A 23,082-nucleotide genomic window follows, 5' to 3' on the forward strand; every position below is an offset into this window, starting at 1 on the left:
AGTCCCTCCTCTGGACTGTTCCTTTACTGCATGACCTCACTCTGCCCCTTCTGTTCTCCTCAATCCCTGCAATGTTCCTAGTGTTTACAGGGCCCTTTGCTCCATTCCTCTTGGGATGCTGCAGAGCAAAGTGGTTAACGGTGAGGGCTCCTATACCTGATTACCTGAGTCTGTGTAATCTTGGGCAAAGCACTTCACCTCTCTGTGCCTCAGCTTCCTCATTTCTAAAATAGGGAAAAGTAAGAGGCCCTATCTCACAAGATTAAATGAGATAGTGCATGTAAAGGATGCTAGCCATGTGGTAAGTGCTTACTAAATAGTAGCCATTATTATTATTATTATTATTAGAGACACAGTCCCACTCTGTTGCCCAGGCTGGAGTGCAGTGGCATGATATCGGCTTACTGCAACCTCCACTTCCTGGGTTCAAGAGATTCTCCTGCCCCAGCCTCCCAGGTAGCTGGGATTACAGGCGTGTGCCACCACACCTGGCTAATTTTTGTTTGTTTGTTTAGTAGAGATGGGGTTTCACCATGTTGGCTAGGCTGGTCTTGAACTCCTGACCTCAGGTGTTCCGCCCGACTGGGCCTTCCAAGGTGCTGGGATTACACATGTGAGCCACCACACGCGGTCTAGTAGCTATCATCATTGCTATTCTTCTTTTTTTTTTTTGAGACAGGGACTTGCTCTGTCGCTCAGGCTGGAGTACAGTGGTGTGATCACTGCTCACTGCAGCCTCAACACTCTGGGCTCAAGGGATCCTCCTGCCTCAGCCTCCCAAGTAGCTGGGACTAGAGGCATGTGTCACCATGCCCAGCTAATTTTTTTTTTTTTTTTTTTTTTTTAAAGACAGAGTTTCACTCTTGTTGCCCAGGCTGGAGTGCAATGGCGTGATCTCAGCTCACCACCACAACCTCCGCCTCCTGAGTTCAAGGGATTCTCCCACCTCAGCCTCCTGAGTAGCTGGGATTACAGGTATTTGCCACCACGCCCGGCTGATTTTGTATTTTTAGTAGAGACGGGGTTTCTCCATGTTGGTCAGGCTGGTCTTGAACTCCCGACCTCAGATGATCCACCCGCCTCGGCCTCCCAAAGTGCTGGGATTACAGGCATGAGCCACTGTGCCCGGCCAATTTTTTTTTTTTTTTTAATTGTTGGTAGAGATGAGGTCTCGCTCTATTGCCCGGGCTGATCTTGAACTCCTGGGCTCAAGTGATCCTCCTACCTTGATCTCCCAAAGTGCTGGGATTACAGGCATAAGCCACCACGCCTGGCTATTGCTATTATTCTTGATTAACAATAAAAGGAGAATGAGCTCTTACTAATTGCCAAGCAATGTGCTAAACTCTGGATGATCCTTTTCTTGTTTGGTCCCTTCAACAACTCTGTGAGGAAAGTGCTATTATTAGCTCCGTAGCTGGGAAGAGGAAGCTCAGGTACAATGGTGTTAAGTAACTTACCCAGGGTGACAGAGCTAAGAAGCAGCAACTCTGAATCTGAACCAGAGTATTGCCACTGCGAAGTCTCACTACCTGCTCCTCTCCACTGAAAGCAGATTTCACCATAGGAAGGAGGAGCTTCTCTTCAGCTGGTTGTCCTGAATAGATGTGAGAGGCCTAGAAGAAGATTGTGTTGAGAGGACAGAGCCCCCACATCCCCGACTAGAGCAGAAGGAGGGGTTTGGGCTCAAGGAAGTGAAGTTTTTTTCTTTTACAGCTATTGATGAAACCACTTATCACAGTAGGCTGTGGTCTCATGGATGGACTCCGAAAGGTATCACCAAGGGTTTTTTGTTTTTGTTTTTGTTTTTTTTCTTTTTTTTTTTTTTTTTGAGACAGAGTCTCGCTTTGTCACCCAGGCTGGAGTGCAGTGGCTCGATCTCAGCTCCCTACAGCCTCCGCCTCCCAGGTTCAAGTGATTCTTCTGCCTCAGCCTCCCTAGTAGCTGAGATTATAGGCACTCACCACCGCACTCAGCTAATTTTTTGTATTTTTAGTAGAAACAGTGTTTCACCATGTTGGCCAGGCTGGTCTCAAACTCCTGACTTCAAGTGAACCACCACCTCGGCCTCCCAAAGTGTTGGGATTAAAGGCATGAGCCACCACGCCTGGCCTTTCTATTGTTTTGTTTTTGAGACAGATTCTCAATCTGTCACCCAGGCTGGAGTGCAGCGACACGATCTCAGCTCACTGCAGCCTTGACTTCCTAGGCTCAAGCCATCCTCCCACCTCAGCTCCCAAGTAGCTGGGACTACAGGGCATGTGCCACCACACATAGCTACTTCTTGTATTTTGGAATTTTTTTTTTTTTTTTTCCCGAGATGGAGTTTCACTCTTGTTGCCTGGGCTGGAGTGCAATGGCGCGATCTTGGTTTACCGCAACCTCTGCCTCCTGTGTTCAAGCGATTCTCCTGCCTCAGCCTCCCTGAGTAGCTGGGATTATAGGCATGCGCCACCACACTGAGCTAATTTTGTATTTTTAGTAGAGATGGGGTTTCACCATTTTGGTGAGGCTGGTCTCAAACTCCCGACCTCAGGTGATCCACCCACCTCGGCCTCCCAAAGTGCTGGGATTACAGGCATGAGCCACTGCACCCGGCCTAATTTTTGTATTTTTTTGTAGAGGTGAAGTTTTGCCACATTGCCCAGGTTAGTCTTGAACTCCTATGCTCAAGCAATCTGCCTGCCTCAGCCTCTGAAAGTGCTGGGATTACAGGTGTGCACCACCACCCCTGGCTTTGCCAAGTTTTTACCAGCACATAAAATTTATTTTTGCTACAATCCAGGGTATATATTGTTCTAGTGCTTTTTGTTTGAATTGGACTGTCAGAATGGTACAAAAAGGCATTCACTTGCTATAAGTCAGAGGATAGATGGGAGGCCTATTCTGGAGTTGATGCAGGAGGAAGGTGGTGTGTTTATCAAGAGCTGTGAGAAGTTGTCCAGTGAGTACATAAGAGAGGATGGTTTGTATGGAAGGGTTAGTTCTTCCAACCCATGTGCCAAAGGGGACAAAGGAGACCACGTGATAACTCATTTTTTAAAAAAAATATATTCAAGGCAGTTTTTTTCCTTGTACTGTGATAATATGGTTGTGTTAGTTATCTATTGCTGTGTAGCAAATTACCCCAAACTTAGTGGCTTAAAACAATACATATGTATTACCTCACAGTTTCAGTGGATCTGGATTTCAGGAGTGATTTAGCTGGGTGCTACTGGCACAGGGTCACTCATGAAGTTGTAACCAAGATGTCAGCCAGGTCTGCAGTCACCTGAAGGCTTGACTGGGGCTGGAGGATCTGCTTCCAAGATGGTGCACCAACATGACTGTTGGCAGCAGGCCTCAGTTCTTTACCATGTGGACCTTTCTGTTGGGCTTCTTTAATGTCCTTATGTCATGGAGGTGAGCTTCCTCCAGAGCAAGGGAGAACAAGGTGGAGGCCACATTGTCTTTTATGCCTAGCTTCAGAAGTTATGCACTATTGTTCCTGAATATCCTGTTGGTAACACAGGTCAGCCCTGCTCTTTGTGGGGAAGGACCATATAAGTATGTGAGTACCAGGAGGTGAAGATCATGAGGCCATCTTGGAGGCTGGCTATCACAGGGCTCATCATTGCTGACTTGTTTACTATCATGAAAGTAAGTGGGCTGCAAGTACTCAAAAGTGGGCTGTAAGTACTCAAAAGTTGAGAGCTGCTCACCAAATAATTTTAATTACCTGGACTTGTCTGTGGTGTTCCCTTGGAGGCACGACTTTACAATTCATGTAACCCAGGATGGGCTGAGTGTGGTGGTTCACGCCTGTAATCCCAACGCTTTGGGAGGTGAAGACAGCTGGATCACTTGAGCTCAGGAGTTCGAGACCAGCCTGGGCAGCATGGTGAAACCCCATCTCTACAAAAAAATACAAAAATTAGCCGGCGCAGTGGTGTGTGCCTGTAGTTCCAGCTACTCAGGAGGCTGAGGCAGGAGAATCACTTGAGCCTGGGAGGCAGAGGTTGCAGTGAGCCGAGATGGTGCCACTGCACTCCAGCCTAGGGAATGAGAGTGAAACCCTGTCTCAAAGTCACCCTGACTCCATCAGAAACAAAGCCCTGCAATCCTATGACAATGAAAGTGTATTACCTGTGCCAGGTGCCAGCAGGGAACAATGGTTAAGAGAGTGAATTTGCAACCAGACAAAACTGGATTCAGATCTTAACTCTCCTATTGGTGACTTGGGGACTTGGGGCAACTGGCTTAACCTCTCTGAGCCTCAGTAGTCTTGTGTGTAAAATGGATTAAGATCAACTTCACAAGGTCATGGGGGAGATGGATTACGGGATCGCAGAGCTATGATAATGGAAGTCAGGTGCCCAGCCAACGTTGACCTATAGATTTATTATTAATAGTGACAACAATAATGTAATAGCTCACATTTATTGAGCTTCTGTTTTTGCCAGTCTGTGAAGTTTGGAGCAGTTAAGAGCCTTGCTTGCCAGGTACAGTGGCTCACGCCTGTAATCCCAGCACTTTGGGAGGCCAAGGCGGGCAGATCACCTAAGGTTGGGAGTTCAAGACCAGCCTGACCAACATGGTGAAACCCCGTCTCTACTAAAAATACAAAATTAGCTGGGAGTGGTGGTGGGTGCATGCCTGTAATCCCACCTACTCGGGAGACTGAGGCAGGAGAATTGCTTGAATCTGGGAGGCGGAGGTTACAGTGAGCTGAGACTGCACCATTGGACTCCAGCCTGGGCAACAACAGCAAAACTCTGTCTCAAAAAAAAAAAAAAAAAAAAAAAAAGAAAAAAAGAGCCTTCCCCAAGACACACAGCTAGGAGAGCTGGGACTCATTTCTGGGTCTGTTTCTAAAGCTAACCTGTTTGATAACTTGCTCTTTTCACTTAGCAATGGTCTATCATAACCTACATATTACATTGCCCTACCTTCTTCCTTTCTTCCCCCCCCCTTTTAGCTATGTAGCAGTACATGAATGTACCATAATTAGTTAACTGTTCCTCTATTGTTGGATTATTGGTTTCTAATTAACGACAAGGTTTCGGTGAGTATCTTTGTGTCCAGAGCTCACAGTGTGCTATGCTAGGCACTTGATGTAGGTACTTCATTTAATCTTCCACCAGCCCAAGGACGTTCAGCTGGGAAATAACTCACTCAGCCTTTAACTTGTCTAACATAGAATGCCTTTTAAGGACTAAGAATCCCCTGGCTTCTCGATCCTGAAATTTTTCATTCCAGTCAGGCCACCAAGGAATATCTTTCTTTCCTCTGCAGCAGGTTTATCTGAGAGACCAGGGAAGTGGGCTTGGAGTCTCCAAACTCAGGTTTAACAAAAGGATGGGTCTTGATAGGTTTTCACCAGGCTCATGGCAGCTTTGACTCACCAGACATGACCCTGTATCAGTCAGGATGGGCTGGGTTGTGCTGCAGTAACAACCCCCAAGTGAGTGGCTTCCAACACACATTGTGAGACTGTTGTGTGCTCTGTTTTGTGCTGTCTTTACTCCAGGTGCCAAGTTGATAGAGCAGCCACCAACTTGAACATTGCCAGTTGTCATTCCTGGAGCCAAGAGAAAATGTAGTAAATTGCACGTTGCTCTTAAAGCATCCACCTGGAAGTGACACGTGTTATTTCCTCTGGTTTTTTTTTTTTTTTTTTTTTTGACAAAGCACATCACAGAGCTACACTTAACTCTAAAGAGACAGGGAAGTTCATCCTACCATGTACCCAGAACGGGGAGAACTGGAATATTTGATGAACAATACTAATGACCACCAAAAGCCTTGTCCTTTGCTAATCATTAAAAAAAAAAGTGTCCACCAATTCTAACGAAATCTTGGAACAATTAAGTCCAGGCCAGGTGTGGCTTAACATTCTGTCCTGGAGGAAAGACCCTTCCATCTAAAACCTCTCTTGCCCACATCCTGAAGTCCAGCTTGCCCTGAATCATAGGACCCCAGGAGATGAGAAGAACAGAGGAGAGCAAGGTCAGGAAGATGGCTGGTGGATTCCACCAGTGACCATGGGCAGAGCTCTGAATTCTGAATTGTATTAGCCCACAGAGTAACTATGCATCTGTGCTGTGGGGTAGTGGAAAGGCCATCTGACTCCTGTGTGACCTTGGACAAGTCATCTGGAAAGATCCTAAATGCATCTCAAAGGGGAATGCAGGCCGGGCGCAATGGCTCATGCCTGTAATCCCAGCACTTTGGGAGGCTGAGGTGGGCAGATCACAAAGTCAAGAGATCGAGACCATCCTGGCCAACATGTTGAAACCCCGTCTCTGTTAAAAATACAAAAATTAGGTGGGCATGGTGGCATGCGCCTGTAGTCCCAGCTACTCAGGAGGCTGAGGCAGGAGAATCACTTGAACCCGGGAGGCGGAGGTTGCAGTGAGCTGAGATCATGCCACTGCACTACAGCCTGGCAACAAAGTGAGACTCCATCTCAAAAAATAATAATAATAATAATAATAAAAAATAAGACTAAGGCGGGGGGATCACGAGGTCAGGAGTTCGAGACCAGCCTGGCCAACATGGTGAAACCCCATCTCTACTAAAAATACAAAAAAATTAGCCAGGAGTGGTGGTGCATGCCTGTAGTCCCAGGTACTCAGGAGGCGGAGGCAGGAGAATCGTTTGAACCTGGGTGGCGGAGGTTGCAGTGAGCTGAAATCATGCCACTGCACTCCAGCCTGGGTGACAGAGTAAGACTTCGTCTCAAAAAATAAATAAATAAAAATAAATAAATAAAAAAATAATAAATAGGCCAGGCATAGTGGCTGATGCCCATAATCCCAGCATTTTAGGAGGCCAAGGTGGGCAGATCGCCTGAGGGCAGGAGCTCAAGACCAGCCTGGCCAACAAGGTGAAACCCCATCTCCACTAAAAATACAAAAATTAACTGGGCGTGGGGTCACGCACCTGTAATTCCAGCTACTCGGGAGGCTAAGACAGGAGAATTGCTTGAACCTGGGAGGCAGAGGTTGCAGTGAGCTGAGATCGCACCACTGCACTCCAGCCTGGGCAACAGAGTGAGACTCTGCTCAAAAATAATAAATAAATAAATAACTAAATAAATAAATAAAGCAAGCAAACAGGCGTGGTGGCTCACGCCTGTAATCCTAGCTCTTTGGGAGGCTGAGGTGGGCAGATCACTTGATGTCAGGAGTTTGAGACCAGCCTGGCCAACATGGTGAAACCCCAACTCTACTAAAAATACAAAAAAATTAGCTAGGGATGGTGGTGTATGCCTGTAATCCCAGCTACTTGGGAGGCTGAGGCATGAGAATCACTTGAATCCGGGAGGCAGAGGTTGTGGTGAGCTGAGATGGTGCCACTGCACTCCAGCCTGGGCGACAGAGCAAGGCCCTGACTCATAATAATAATAATAATAATAATATAAATAAAATGAGGTGGTTGGACAAGAATGGTAGATTGTTATTGGACAACAAGACTTCAGAGACCAATGAAATGTCAGGGAAAAAGAAATTGGGAACTGACATAAGGGAAGTCCATTTTACTTATTTAATTTAACTTAATTTTATTTTATTTTATTTTTTGAGACAGAGTCTCACTCCATTGCCCAGGCTGGAGTGCAGTGGCACAACCTCAGCTCACTGCAACCTCTGCCTTCCGGGTTCAAGTGATTCTCCCACCTTAGCCTCCCCAGTAGCTGGGACTACAGGTGTGCACCACCATGCCTGGCTCATTTTTGTATTTTTTGGTAGAGACGGAGTTTCACCATGTTGGCCAGGCTGGTCTCGAATTCCTGACCTCAGGTAATCTGTCTGCCTTGGCCTCCCAAAGTTCTGGGATTACAGGCGTGAGCCACCAAACCCAGCCAATTGTGCCTGGTCTTTTTTTTTTTTTTTTTTTTTTGAGACGAAGTCTTGCTCTGTCGCCCAGGCTGGAGTGCAGGGGCGCGATCTCGGCTCACTGCAAGCTCTGCCTCCCAGGTTCACGCCATTCTCCTGCCTCAGCCTCCCGAGTAGCTGGGACTACAGGTGCGCCCGTCACCACGCCCGGCTAATTTTTGTATTTTCAGTAGAGACAGGGTTTCACTGTGTTAGCCAGGATGGTCTCGATCTCCTGACCTCGTGATCCACCCGCCTCGGCCTCCCAAAGTGCTGGGATTACAGGTATGAGCCACCGTGCCCGGCCTTGTGCCTGGTCTTAATAATCAATACTTATCAGGCACTTACTATGTGCCAAGCCTTTTGCTAACTGCTTTACAGGTCTCTTTCCACTTAATTCTCATCACAACCTTGTGAAGTAGAAACTTTTATTGCTCCATTTCACAGATGTGGAAGCCGAGGTTCAGAAAGGTAAAGTAATTTGCCTAAAGTTACACATATCCGAGAATCTGACACCCAGAAAGGTTGCGTAAACTGTGTCTCCTCCCACTTCACTTGCTGAGTGCTTTGCTCTCTGTCCATCCTGTACCCCTGAGAACCAATCGGTGGCCTACTAGGATTTGAGGTTCAGCTGAAGTTCAGGGGATAGAGGAAACCCTTGCTTAGGTCCCACTGACATGTGGTCAGGAACCCTTACCAGAAAAATCTCTGAGAGGTGATTCTGTGGCTTAGCGATGAGGGAAGCACATGTTCTCCTGCTCATCAGCCAAGGCTGTCTTATCTTGTCCTCCCTCCCTCCCTCCCTCATCAGCCCCTGGGGTGTTGGTCTAGGGTCAGCCCCATACAGGAACTCCTGGAACAGCTCAGGTCAGCCAACTCATGTGCCGTAGTGCCTTTAAGTGTGTTCCCCAACTCCTGACTCCCAGAAACCAAGCAGCGGCAGCCTTCATTTGTACATCACAAGTTCATTCACTTACCATCTTTGGACTGAAGACCTGCCATATGCCGGGTGCTGTGATGAGTGCCTAGAAAGGGACAAGAAGAAGTTCCTGCGCTCATGGAGCTCAGTGTGGGGGTGGGAAGAGAAAGGGCTCCCGATACCTTCTGGTTGTGTTCACGCACTGTCTCCAGACTAGGCAAGGCTGCTAGACCACGCCCTTCTCAGTCCTTCATTGGGCAAATTAAAATAGTTAATGCTACTGGGCTAACAGGTGTTGGCTTGGTGAGGCCTAAAGTTCACACAAGCTCAGGAGCCTTCTTTAAGAAAAGAAAGTAAGGCCGGGCACGGTGGCTCACACTTGTCATCCCAGCACTTTGGGAGGCCGAGGTGGGTGGATCACGAGGTCAAGAGATCGAGACCATCCTGGCCAACATGGTGAAACCCCCTGTCTACTAAAAATACAAAAATTAGCCGGGCGTGGCAGCGTGTGCCTGTAGTCCCAGCTACTTAGGAGGCTGAGGCAGGAGACACTTGAAACCGGGAGGCGGAGGTTGTAGTGAGCTGAGATTGTGCCACTGCACTCCAGCCTGGCAACAGAGCAAGACTCCTTCTCAAAAAAAAAAAAAAAAAAAAAAAAAGAAAGAAAGAAAAAAAAGAAAAAGAAAGTAAAATGCAAAATTATAAATACAAAACTAGGCTGGGTGTGGTGGCTTATGCCTGTAATCCCAGCACTTTGAGAGGCCAAGGCAGGTGGATCACGTGAAGTCAGGTATTTGAGACCAGGCTGACCAACATGGAGAAACACCATCTCTTACTAAAAACACAAAAAATTAGCCAGGCGTGGTGGCGGGCGCCTGTAATCCCAGCTACTCAGGAGGCTGAGGCAGGAGAACCGCTTAACCTGGGAGGTAGAGGTTGCCGTGAGCCAAGATCCTGCCGTTGCACTCCAGCCTGGGCAACAAGAGTGAAACTCTGTCTCAAACAAACAAACAAACAAACAAACAAAAAAATATGTGAGACCATGTTGTCCTCCCCTATGCCAGAGCCTTTCAGTGGCTCTTTTACCCAAGCTGAAGTGTAGCGGTGTGATCATAGCTCACTGCAGCCTTGAACTCCTAGGCTCAAGCCATCCTCTTGCCTCAGCCTCCTGAGAGTAGCTGGGACTATAGGCATGCGCCATCATGCCCAATTAATAAAAAAAATTTTTTTAAATGGGATCTCACTGTGTTGCCCAGGCTGGTCTTGAACTGTTTCAGCCTGGGCTCAAGTGATGCTCTCATCTCAGCCTCCCAAGGGGCTGGGATTATGGGCATGAGCCACTGTGTCTAACTCTGGTGGCTCTTATTTACTTATTATTTGGCTCTAACTTATTCTTTTTTTTTTTTTTTTTTGAGATGGAGTCTTGCTCTGTCGCCCAGGCTGGAGTTCAATGGCTCAGCCCTCCGAGTAGCTGGGATTACAGGCATGTACCACCATGCCACACTAATTTTTGTACTTTTAGTAGAGGAGGGGTTACGCCGTGTTGGCCAGGCTGGTTTCAAACGCCTGACCTCAGGTGCTCCACCCGCCTTGGCCTCCCACAGTGCTGGGATTACAGGTGTGAGCCACCGTGACAGCCTCTAACTTATTCGTAAAGACAAAAATCCCTAATGTGGCTTCCTGGTTCTCAGGTCCCAGCTCATCTTTCTCTATTGATCCCCTTGCTGGCCCTCCTGGCCACATGGCAGCCTTTCTCACCTCGGGCTTTACACACATCATTCCCTCTCGCTAGCACACTCTTCCCCAGTCTTCCCAGGCGAACTCCTAGTCATCCTTTCCATCTTGTGGACAGCATCTCTTTTCTGGAGAGGCCTTCTCTGACCATCCCCAGTTTAAATGAAGCTCCCCCAAACAGACACTGAGGTAACCTACTGTAGTAGGCTGAGAAATAGCCCCATATAGATATTAGGCCCTAATTCCTGGAACCTATGAATGTTACATTCTTTGGATAAAGGGTAACATTTGTGGATGTGAGGAAGGACCTTGAGATGGGGAGGTTATCCTGGGTTATCAGGGTGGGCCCTAAATGCAATCATATGTATCCTTCTAAGCGGGAGGCCGAGGGAGATGTGACACACACAGAGGAGAAGACAATGTGAACACAAAGCAGACAGATTTGAAGATGTGCTGGCTTTGAAGATTGCAGTGATGTGACCACAAGCCAAGGAATGCCAGCAGCCACCAGAAGCTGAAGAGGCAAGGAACAGATTCTCCTCTAGAGCCTCTGGAGGGAGGGAAGCTCTGCCACCACCTTAATTTTGGCCCAGTGGCCAGTTGCAGTGGCTCATGCCTGTAATCCCAGCACTTTGGGAGGTCAAGGCGGGCGGATCACCTGAGGTCAGGCGTTTAAGGCCAGCCTGGCCAACATGGTGAAAGCCCATCTCTACTAAAAATATAAAAATTAGCCAAGCGTAATGATGGGTGCCTGCAATCCCAGCTACTCGAGAGGCTGAGGTGGGAGAATCACTTGAACCTGGGAAGCAGAGGTTGCAGTGAGCCAAGATTGTGCCACTGCATGCCAGCCTAGGCCACAACATGAGACTCCTTCTCAAAAAAAAAAAAAAAAAAAAATTGGCTGGGTGTGGTGACTCATGCCTGTAATCCCAGCACTTTGGGAGGCTGAGGCAGGCGGATCACCTGAGGTCAGGAGTTCGAGACCAGCCTGACCAACATGGAGAAACCCTGTCTCTATTAATAAAATACAAAATTAGCTGGGTGTGGTGGCACATGTCTGTAATCGCAGCTACTTGGTAGGCTGAGGCAGGAGAATCATTGAACCTGGGAGGTGGAGGCTGCAGTGAGCCAAGATTGTGCCATTGCACTTCAGCCTGGGCAACAAGAGCAAAACTCCGTCTCAAAAAAAAAAAGCAACAACTAATTTTTTTGGCGCAGTGATACGGATTTTGACTTCAGGCCTCCAGAATTGTAAGAAAATAAATTTCTCTGGCCGGGTACAGTGGCTCACGTCTGTAATCCCAGAGCTTTGGGAGGCCAAGGCTGGAGGATAGCTTGAGGCTAAGGGTGGGAGACCAGCTTTGGCAACACAGGGAGACCCCATCTCTATAAAAAATTACAAAATTAGCCAGGCATGGTAGCCCATGCCTGTAATCCCAGCACTTTGGAAGGCCGAGGTGGGTGGATCACCTGAGGTAGGGAGTTCGAGACCAGCCTGAGCAATATGGAGAAACCCTGTCTCTACTAAAAATACAAAATCAGCTGGGCGTGGTGGCCCATGCCTGTAATCCCAACCGCTCGGGAGGTTGAGGTGGGAGAATCACTTGAACCCAGGAGACAGAGGTTGCGGTAAGCCGAGATTGTATCATTGCACTCCAGTATGGACGACAAGTGTGAAACTCTGTCTAAAAAAAAAAAAAAAATTACAAAATTATCCAGGTGTCATGGCACACATCTGTAGTTCCAGTTACTCTGGAGGTTGAGGTGGGAGGATTGCTTGAGCCCAGGAGGTCAAAGCTGCAGGAGGCCATGATGGTGTTACTACACTCCAGCCTGGGGAACAGAGTGAGACCTTGTCTTAATTTTTGTTTTCTTCACAAAGACAGGGTTTCACAATGTTGGCCAGGCTGGTCTTGAACTCCTGACCTCAAGGGATCCACACTTCTTGGCCTCCCAAAGTGCTGGGATTATAGGTGTGAGCCACTCTGCCTGGTCTCAGCTAATTTGTGTCTTTTTTCTACAGACAGGGTCTCGTCATGTTGCCCAAGCTGTTCTCAAACTCCTGGGCTCAAGTGATCCACCTGCCTCGGCCTCCCAAAGTGCTGGGATTACAGGCATGAGCCACTGTGCCCAGCCTCTCATACCATTTTTAAAATGTAAGCCATCACAATGTGTAATAATATTTGTAATGGTGTGTTTATCTTTCAGGTCTGCTTCTTCCACTACATTGAAATTTCTTTTTTTTGAGGCAGAATTTTGTTCTTGTTGCCCAGGCTGGAGTACAATGGCACGATCTCTGCTCACTGCAACCTCTGCCTTCCAGGTTCAAGCGATTCTCTTGCCTCAGCCTCCTGAGTAGCTGGGATTGCAGGTGTGCGCCACCACAACTGACTAATTTTTTGTATTTTTAGTAGAGACCGGGTTTCACCATGTTGGCCAGGCTGGTCTCGAACTCCTGACCTCAGGTGATCCACCTGCCTCAGCTTCCCAAAGTGCTGGGATTACAGGCATGAGCCACTGTGCCGGGCCTAGATGGAATTTTCTTTGAGAACAGGGCCTGTGTCTGTTTTGTACAAATCACAGGGCCGAGTACAGAGTAGGTGCTCAATAAGTATTTGTTCAATGAATGAAAGAGTGAGTGAGTGAATGAATGAACAAATGCCTTCTCTTCTTGGGGTCTCAAGCTCCTCTTAGGAAAAAGTCTACACTTGACTCCTTTCTTTTCCATAGCTTAGCTCTGAACTCCAAGTGAATATTTATGGAATCCTGATTAAGTGGCATGGAATATAGATAATTGAGAATACCTGTTTTTTCTCTCTTCTGGGCTCCAGTCTTCCCTGTGGCCTGGAAATAGGAGGTACTGAATAAAGATGTGTTGAGTGAATAGTGTACAGTCTGGCCCTCTGACAAGGAACAGAGAGGTATGGGGATGGCATTTCAGCCTAGCACATGAGGCCCTGAGAATCCAATGAATACTGAATCCCTGACCAGCCATCAGATTTTAAGGGCAGGCAGAAGCCAGCTCTGAGCTCGACCAGGCTTAGCATGTTTCAAATTCCTGGGAGCCAAGGCTCAGAGAGAAAGAGGAACTTGCTTGAGATCACCCAGGATGTTGGCAGAGCCAGAATGAGGCTGCACAGCTCCCAATTCAGTCCTTTCACCTATTTAGTGTTCTCCCCACCATCTCTTGCTGCCTTCCAGGTAAGAAGAGAAAGGAAAAGGAGGCCTGGATGCCTAGAGATTTTCCACTTCTAGCAAGAACACCATCAAGCAAGAGTTCAACCTACCCATTTCACAGATGTGATAACTGAGGTGCTGTGAGGCTGCAGGCCTTGCCTCACAGAGAAGCCCAGCCCAGGTGACCCCAATGTGAAGCTTTTTCTATATTTATGTACTATTTCTCTACTATTTCTTGATCAGCCTAGAGTGATTCTCACCTCCCCAAATGATATGGTATGAACGTTTGTCCCTGCCAAATCTCATATTGAAATATGATTCCCAATGTTGGATGTGAGGCCTGGTGAAAAGTGATTGGATCATGGAGGCAGACCCCTCATGAATGGATTAGCACCATCCTCTTAGTTCATGTAAGATCTGGTTGTTTCAAAGAGTCTGGGACCTCCCCCTTCTCTCTCATGCTCCCAGTCTTGCCCTGTGAGATACCTGCTCCCCCTTTGCCTTCCACCATGATTGTAAGCTTCCTGAGGCCTCACCAGAAGGAGTTGCTGGCATTATGCTTCTTGTACAGCCTGCAGAATTGTGAGCCAATTAAAACTCTTTTCTTTATAAATTACTCAGCCTCAGGTATTTATTTATAGAAATATGAAAATGGCTTAACACAGAAAATGGATACCAGAGGCCAGGCATGGGGGCCCACACCTGTAATCCCAGCTACTCGGGAGGCTGAGGCAGGAGAATCACTTGAACTCAGAAGGTGGAGGTTGCAGAGAGCCAAGATCATGCCATTGCACTCCAGTCTGGGCAACAAGAGTGAAACTCCATGTCAAAAAAAAAAAAAAAAAAAAAAAGAGAAAATTGGTACCAGGAGTAGGGTATTACTATAAAGATATCTGAAAATGTGGAAGTGACTTTGGAACTGGGTAACGGGCTGAAGTTGAAAGAATTTGGAGGGTTAAGAAGAAGACAAGAAGATGAGAAGACAAATGATTTTGACCAAAATGCTGATAGTAATATGGACAGTGAAGGCCAGGCTGACAAGGTCTAAGAAATGAGGAAGTTAGGCAGGGCACAGTGGCTCATGCCTGTAATCCCAGCACTTTGGGAGACTGAGGTGGGTAGATCACCTGAGGTCAGGAGTTCGAGACCAGCCTGGCCAACATGGTGAAACCCCCAACTTTACTAAAAATACAAAAAGTAGCCGGGCATGGTACTGCATGCCTGTAATCCCAGCTACTCAGGAGGCTGAGGCATGAGAATCACTTGAACCTGGGAGGTGGAGGCTGCAGTGAGCTGAGATCGTGCCACTGCACTCCAGCCTGGGCGACAAGAATGAAATTCAAAAAAAAAAAAAAAAAAAAAGAAAAGAAATGAGGAAGTTATTATGAACTGGAGTAAAGGACAGCCGTTTTATGACCTAGCAAAGAACTTGGAGCATTTTGTCCATGTCTGAGGGCTCTTTGGAAGTTTGAACTTAAGGGTGATGACCTCTGGTATCTGGTGGAAGAAATTGCTAAGCAGCAAAGCCTTCAAGATGTGGTCTGGCCACTTCTAATAACCTAAATGAGATATGGGAACAAAGAAATAACAAAGTTGGAACTTATCTTTAAAAGAAGAGTAGAGCATAAAAGTTTGAAAAATTTGCAGCCTGGCCCAGTGGTGGAGAAAGTATCCAAGTAGGCTGTGGAGTAACCACTTGCTACAGAGATTAGCATGACTAAAAGGCAGCCAGGTGTTAATATCCAAGACAATGGGAAAGAGGCCTCAAAGCCATTTCAGAAAGTTTTTGGAAAGCCCCTTCCATCACAGGTCCATAGGCCCAGGAGGAGGAGGAAAGAATGGCTTTCTGGGACAGGCTCAGGGCACCAATGCCCTGCACCACCTCCAGAGGCTGCTCCCCTCATGCTCACTGCTTCAGCTCCAGCCATGACTCAAAGGGCCCCAGGTACAGCTTGGGCTGCCACTTCAGAAGGCACAAGCCATAAGCCTTGGTGGCTTCTACATGCTGTTAAGCCTGCAGGTGCACAGAATACAAGAGTGAAGGAGGCTTGGCAGCTTCCTCCTAGATTTCAGAGGATGTACAGAAAAGCCAGGGTACCCAGGCAGAAGCCTGCTGCAGGGGTGGAGCCCCCACAGAGAAACTCTACTTGGGCAATGCTGAGTGGAAATGTGGGATTGGAGCCCCCATACAGAGTCCCCAACAGGGCACTGCCTATTGGAGCTGCAGGAAGGGGGCCACTACCCTCCAGACCCCAGAATTGTAGACCCACTTCAGCATGGAAAAGCCACAGGCATTCAACTTCAACCCACAAGAGCAACCACATGGGCTATGCCCAGGAAAGCCACAGGGTGGGGCTGCCCAAGGCTTTAGAAACCAATCCCTCACACCAGGATCTGGGACATGGAGTCAAGGATTATTTTGGAGCTTTAAGATTGATGCCCACCATGCTGGGTTTCAGACTTGTGTGAGGCCTATTACCTCTTTCTTTTGGCCAATTTCTCCCTCTTGTAACAAGAAGGATTACCCAATGCCTGTACCATCTCATAGGTGGAAGGAACTTGACTTGGAGTCCCAAATGAGACTTTGGATTTTGGAGTTTGGGACTTTTGAGTTAAGGCTGGAACAAGTTAAGCCTTTGGGGTACTATTGCAAAGGCATGATTGTATTTTGAAATGTGAGAAGGACATTAGATTTGGGGGGCCAGCAGTCCAGCAGTGGAATGATATAGATATTTATCCCTTCCAAATCTCATGTTGAAATGTGATTCCCAATGTTGGAGGTAGGGCCTGGTGGGAAGTAATTAGATCACGGGGGTAGATTCCTCATGAATGGCTTAGCATCATCCTTTTGGTAAGGAGTGAATTCTCACTCAGTTAGTTCATGCAAGATCTGGTTGTTTAAAACAGTCTGCGGCTGGGTGCGGTTGCTCACGCCTGTAATCCCAGCACTATGGGAGGCCAAGGCAGGCAGATCACTTGAGCTCAGGAGTTCGAGACCAGCCTGGCCAACATGGTAGAACCCCGTCTCTACTAAAAAAACACAAAAACTAGCCACGCATGGTGGTGTGTGCCTGCAGTCCCAGCTACTTGGGAGGCTGAGGCACAAGAATCGCTTGAACCCAGGAGATGGAGGTTGCAGTGAGCTGAGATCGTGCCAGTGCACTCCAGCCTGGGTGACAGAGTGAGACTCTGTCTAAATAAATAAATAAATAAGGGCCGGGAGTGGTGGCTCACGCCTATAATCCCAGCACTTTGGGAGGCCAAGGCAGTTGGATTACCTGAGGTCAGGAGCTTGAGACCGGCCTGGCCAATATGGTGAAACTCCGTCTCCAGTAAAAATAAAAAAAAAAAAAAAAAAAAAAAAAAAAAAAAAAAAAATCTGAGCATGGTGGTGAGTGCCTGTAATCCTGGCTATTCAGGAGGCTGAGGCAGGAGAATCACTTGAACTTGGGAGGCAGAGGCTGCAGTGAGCCGATATTGCACCACTGCACTCCAGCCTGCATGACAGAGTGAGACTCCATCTCAAAAATAAAATAAAATAAAATAAATAAAATAAAATAAAATAAATACGTAAATAAAAGAGTCTGGGACCTTCCCTTTTTCTCTCTCTCTCATACTCTTACCACGTGAGGCACCTGCTTCCCCTTCCCCTTCCACCATGATTGTAAGCTTCCTGAGGCCTCACAGAAGCAAATGCAGGCACTATGCTTCTTGTACAGCCCACAGAACTGTGAGCAATTAGACCTGATTTTTTTTTTTTTTTTTTTGAGACAGAGTCTTGCTCTGTCACCCAGGCTGGAGTGCAGTAGTGTGATCTTGGCTCACTGCAACCTCTGCCTCCTGGGATCAAGCAATTCTCTAGCTTCAGCCTCCTGAGTAGCTGGAACCACAGGTGCATGCCACCATGCCTGGCTGATTTTCATGAGTTTAGTAGAGATGGAATTTCATCATGTTGGCTAGTCTAATCTCAAACTCCTGGCCTCAAGTGATCCGCCTGCCTCTGCCTCCCAAAGTCCTGGGATTACAGGTCTGATCCACTATGCCTGGCCTATTTTTAAAATAAATTAGCCAACCTCAGGTCTTTCTTTCCTTCTTCTCTTTCCTTTCCTTTTCTTTTCTTTTCTTCTCTTTCTTTCTTTCTTCTCTCTCTCTCTTTTTTTTTTTTTTTTTTTTTTTTTACAGAGTTTCGCTCTTGTTGCCCATGCTTGAGTGCAATGGCGCGATCTCGGCTCATCGCAATCTCTGCCTCCCGGGTTCAAGCAATTCTCCTGCCTCAGTCTCCCAAGTAGCTGGGATAACAGGCATGTGCCACTATGTCCGGCTAATTTTGTATTTTTGGTAGAGACAGTGTTTCTTCATGTTGGTCAGGCTGGTCTCGAACTCCCGACCTTAGGTGATCTGCCCGCCTCAGCCTCCCAAAGTGCTAGGATTACAGGCATGAGGCACTGCGCCCGGCTAGGTATTTCTTTATAGCAATGCAAAAACAGCCTAACACACCAGATTTAGGATTCATTGTTCACACTTTCTCCATATGTCGACAGTTCAAGGTGGCTGAGAAGTCTGCTTGGCTGATTGATCATGCTGGTCCTTCAGGTGAACAAACAGGAAGCTCAGAGCATCCCAGTGTCTAGTCCAGGGTCACTGAGCAGCCACCATCGTGGCCATTGTGCAGCCACCTGCGGTTTAGCAACTGCCTCCAGCAGGGCAGGCAGAGGAGGGGAGACACAGCCCGGGAATAAGGGATTGATGCATTTTAGGGAGCCCAAGATCAGGGGCGCTTTCTTCCACATGTGTGGCCAGAACCTTGCACTCACTTAGCAGTTCTCAAACTTTTCAGTCTTGGAAACTCTTTATACTTTTCAAAATTATTGAAGACCCCAAAGAGTTTTTGTTTATGTAGGTTATATCTATCAGTACTGACTGTATTAGAAATTAAAGCTGAAGGCTGGGCACGGTGGCTCATGCCTGTAATCCCAGCACTTTAGGAGGCCGAGGAGGGTGGACCACTTGAGGTCAGGAGTTCAAGACCAGTCTGGCCAACAATGGAAACCCTGTGTGTACTGAAAATATAAAAGTTAGCCAGGAGTGGTGGCATGCACCTGTAATCCCAGATACTCGGGAGGCTGAGGCAAGAGAATGACTTGAACCCGGGAAGTGGAGGTTGCAGTAAGCCAAGATGGCACCACTGCACTCCCGCCTGGGCGACAGTGAGGCTGTGTCTCAAGGAAAAAAAAAAATATTTGAGAAATTTTATAAATATTAATTAATGTAAAAGTAACAACAGACACTATACATTAACAAAAACCATCTATTTTATGAAAAATAACCATATTTTCAAAAACAAAAAAAATAGTGTGAAGGTAGCTTTTTTTTACATTATTCCAGATTTCTTTAATGTCTGGCTGCATAGCAGGCAGCTGGATTCTCCTATCTGCCTTTGTTTTCAGTCTGTTGTGATATCACATGACATGTAGCCTCCAGAAAACACCATACGCTCAAGAGAAAATGAGAGTGAAAAAAGGCAAATAACATCTTAGTCTTATTATGAAAATAATTTTGACTTCATGGATCCCCTGAAAGAGTCTTGGGGATCCTCAGAAGTCTCCTGACTGTTCTTTGAAAGCCACTGGTCTACACTACTGATTTAATCTTCACAATAAACCTGTGGGGTGGAGCCTGTTGTTCCCATTTTTTATAGAAGAGCAAACAGGTTCTGAGGCTTGCTCAAAGACAAACAGCCAGTGAGTGGCAGTTAGTACTTGAACCCGACTATCAACTCTGGCTCCTGTGCTCTTAACAGTAACACTGGGCTGGGCGCTGTGGCTCACACCTATAATCCCAGCACCTTGGGAGGCTGAGGCAGGCAGATCACCTGAGGTCGGGAGTTTGAGACCAGCCTGACCAACATGCAGAAACCCCTGTCTCTACTAAAAATACAAAATTAGCCGGGCATGGTGGCTCATGCTTATAATCCCAGCTACTCGGGAGGCTGAGGCAGGAGAATCGCTTGAACCCGGGAGGCGGAGGTTGCGGTTAGCCGAGATCACGCCATTGCACTCCAGCCTGGGCAACAAGAGTGAAACTCTGTCTCAAAAAAAAAAAGAAAAAAGAAAAAAAAAACAACCCAGCATCACTGTACTCCAGCCCCTACTGGATGGAGAGAGGCTGACACTGTAGGAAGCACAGGATTGGGAAGGAGTCAGGGGCTCTGGGGTGCCATAAGAGGGAAGGAAGATACAGTGTGTTGGTTAAGAGTATGGGCTGGGGAATAGTCTGCCTGGACCCACATCCTGGCTCTGTCCCATAGATGCTGTGTGACCTGGTGCAAGGTGCTCAACCTCTTTGGGCCTCAAATATCTCATCTGGAAAATGTGTAATAGGATATTTACATTATAAGGTCCTTTGGAGAATTGAATATTAACTCATATAGATTCTTTTTTTTTGTTTTTTTCTGGTTTTTTGAGTCAGGGTCTCACGTGTCACCCAGGCTGGAGTGCAGTGGTGCGATCTTGGCTCACTGCAACCTCTGCCTCCCGAGCTCAAGTGATTCTTTCACCTCAGCCCCCAGAGTAGCGGGGACTATAGGCACACACCACTATACCCAGCTAATTTTTGTGTGTGTGCATTTTTTGTAGAAATGGGGTCTCACCATGTTACCCAGGCTGATCTTGAACTCCTGAGCTCAAGATCTGTCCACTTTGGCTTCCCAAAATGTTGAGATTACGGGCGTTACCTACCATGCCCAGCCTAATTCATGTAAATTCTAACAGTGCTCCATACATGTTGTATCCAGTATATGTCTTTTTTTTTTTTTTGATACAGAGTCTGTCTCTGTTGCCCAGGCTGGAGTGCAGTGGTGTGATCTTGGCTCACTGTAACTTCCGCCTCCTGGGTTCAAGTGATTCTCCTGCCTCAGCCTCTGGAGTAACTGGGATTACAGGTGTGTGCCACCACGCCCGGCTAACTTTTGTATATTTAGTAGAGATGGGGTTTCACCATGTTGGCCAGGCTGGTCTCAAACTCCTGACCTCATGTGATCCTCCCCCCCTTAGCCTCCCAAAGTATTGGGATTATAGGCATGAGCCTGTATATGTGAGCACCCGGCTGTGTGTGTCTTTTAGTTGGTAGAAATTTGAGAACAGGGCCATGGACTTGGTTTCCCTGGAGTTGGAGAGAGGCGGGGCACCTTCAGCATGGGTCCAGAATGCAGGGCCCAGGGGAGGGAGAAGATGGGTGACCTGGAGGAGGAGGGGCTGCAAGGCTGAGAACATGTTGCCCTCAGGTGGAGGGCACAGGCTGTCACTCTACTCCATGGATTCCAGGCATCCAAGCCAGCAGTGAAAAACAGTATGACAAGAGAGCCAGTCCCAGGGGACAGAGGCCACATCCCTTGCCCACTGAGGATGAGTCCAGGCCTCCCATGTTCATCCCAGAAAAGCCACCAGACCACTCGTCTCTCCTGACCCAGTTCAGGAGTAAAGCCACAAGCTCTAGCTCTCTTTTCTCCTGTCAGCTCAGCTCTACAAAAATATATCTAGCTTTGTTCACAAAGGGCAAGAAAAAAAAGAAAAAGAAAAAGAAAGAAAATACATGTAGAACCACATTGCCAGGCTGGGCACAGTGGCTCGTGCTTGTTAATCCCAGCAGTTTAGGAGGCCGAGGTGGGCAGATCACTTGAGCTCAGGAGTTCGAGACCAGCCTAGCCAACATGGTGAAACCCCATCTCTATTAAAAATACAAAAAATTAGCTGGGCATGGTCGCGGGCACCTGTAATCCCAGCTACTGGTAAGGGAGGCTGAGGCAGGAGACACTTGAACCCAGGAGGCGGAGGTTGCAGTGAGCTGAGATCATGCCATTGTGCTCCATCCTGGGTGACAAAACGAGACTGTCTCAAAAAACAAAACAAAACAAAACAAAACAAAAAAATCACATTGCCAAAGGACCTGAGAGCCTCTTGCTAAACTGCCTCTTTTCCCTTTTGGTAGGTAAAGGGAGTCCCAGGATGGGAACTGACCACATGACCCAGCAAGCTGAGGACAGACTCCCTGGCTGCCTGGCATCTGATTCAGGTTGCATCCACCATGCCATGTCACCTTCCTTACTCAGCAGGGACTCACAGACTCTTCCTTACTCTGCAGCACTGGAGCCTGACTACTCTGTGTGAGTCTCAGCTCTGCTTCTTGGCTGTGTGATTTTAGGCGAGATGCTTAAATTCTCTGTGCCTCAGTTTCTTTATCTATAGAATGGGAATAGTAATTTTACCTCCTTCATTGGGATATGTGTGGATTAAAGTGAGTGGATCCAGGCAAAGAACTTAGAACACTGCCTAGCATAGGGTAAGCATTTAATACCAGTAGCGAACACTGTCACCCTCATTATCATCAAGGTCTTGAGCATCATTTGGGGATACTCTTTGTGGAGCACCCACCCTGCTTTGTGCAAGGGCTTGGGGAGGCATGAGTAAAGGCCAAGCTGAGTTCTGGCCTCTGCATGGAAACTCACTGATTGCTTGATCTTGGGCACGTTGCTTGCCTTCTCTGGGCCTTTGGGTCTCCAGCTGGAAAAAGGAGAATTTTTTTTTTTTTTTTGAGACAGGGTCTCGCTCTGTCACCCAGGCTGGAGTGCCATGGTGTGATCTCTGCTCTCTGCAACTTCTGCCTCCTGGGCTCAAGCAATCCTCCCACCTCAGCCTCCTGAGCAGCTAGGACTACAGGTGTGCGCCATCACACCCAGCTAATTTTTTTTTTTTTTTTTGAGACGAAGTCTTGCTCTTGTCCCCCAGGTGGGAGTACAATGGCGCAATCTCGGCTCACTGCAACCTCCGCCTCCTGGGTTCAAGCGGTTCTTCTGCCTCAGCCCCCCCGAGTAGCTGGGATTACAGGCGCCTGCCACCACTCCTGGCTAATTTTTGTATTTTTAGTAGAGACAGGGTTTCACCATGTTGGCCAGGCTGGTCTAGAACTCCTGACCTCAGGTGATCCACCCACCTCGGCCTCCCAAAGTGCTGGGATTACAGGTGTGAGCCACTGTGCCCGGCCACACCCAGCTAATTTTTTTTTGGTATTTTTTGTAGAAATGGATTTTTGTGGCTAGGCATGGTGGCTCACACTTGTAACCCCAGCACTTTGGGAGGCCGAGGCGGGTGGATCACCTGAGGTCAGGATTTCGAGACCAACCTGGCCAACATGCTGAAACCCCGTCTCTAGTAAAAATACAAAAATAAGCTGGGTGTAATGACAGGCACCTGTAATCCCAGCTGCTTGGGAGGCTGAGACAGGAGAATCACCTGAACCCAGGAGGCAGAGGTTGCAGTGAGCCGAGATCATGCCACTGCACTCCAGCTTGAGTGACAGAGCAAGACTCCATCTAAAAAACAAAACAAAACAAAAAAGGGC

The 23,082-nt window shown here is 47.5% G+C and overlaps 2 long non-coding RNA genes across 2 annotated transcripts in view; one reads left to right on the top strand and one right to left on the bottom strand.

The window, feature by feature from the left end:
• The window catches only part of LOC134737103 (uncharacterized), a 92,217-nt gene extending 81,187 nt beyond the window's left edge, over positions 1 to 11,030 (top strand). The window contains exon 3 of the long non-coding RNA XR_010121678.1: positions 10,887 to 11,030. This is a non-coding gene — a long non-coding RNA (uncharacterized lncRNA). The remainder of the gene's footprint in view (positions 1 to 10,886) is intronic.
• LOC134737102 (uncharacterized) overlaps positions 4,137 to 23,082 on the bottom strand; it is a 28,900-nt gene continuing 9,954 nt past the window's right edge. Inside the window, exons 2-3 of the long non-coding RNA XR_010121677.1 lie at positions 8,834 to 8,881; positions 4,137 to 5,560 (exon numbers count right to left, since the gene is read on the bottom strand). This is a non-coding gene — a long non-coding RNA (uncharacterized lncRNA). The remainder of the gene's footprint in view (positions 5,561 to 8,833; positions 8,882 to 23,082) is intronic.

This window comes from Symphalangus syndactylus, chromosome 7 (genome assembly GCF_028878055.3).
Source record: "Symphalangus syndactylus isolate Jambi chromosome 7, NHGRI_mSymSyn1-v2.1_pri, whole genome shotgun sequence".
NCBI lineage: Eukaryota > Metazoa > Chordata > Mammalia > Primates > Hylobatidae > Symphalangus > Symphalangus syndactylus.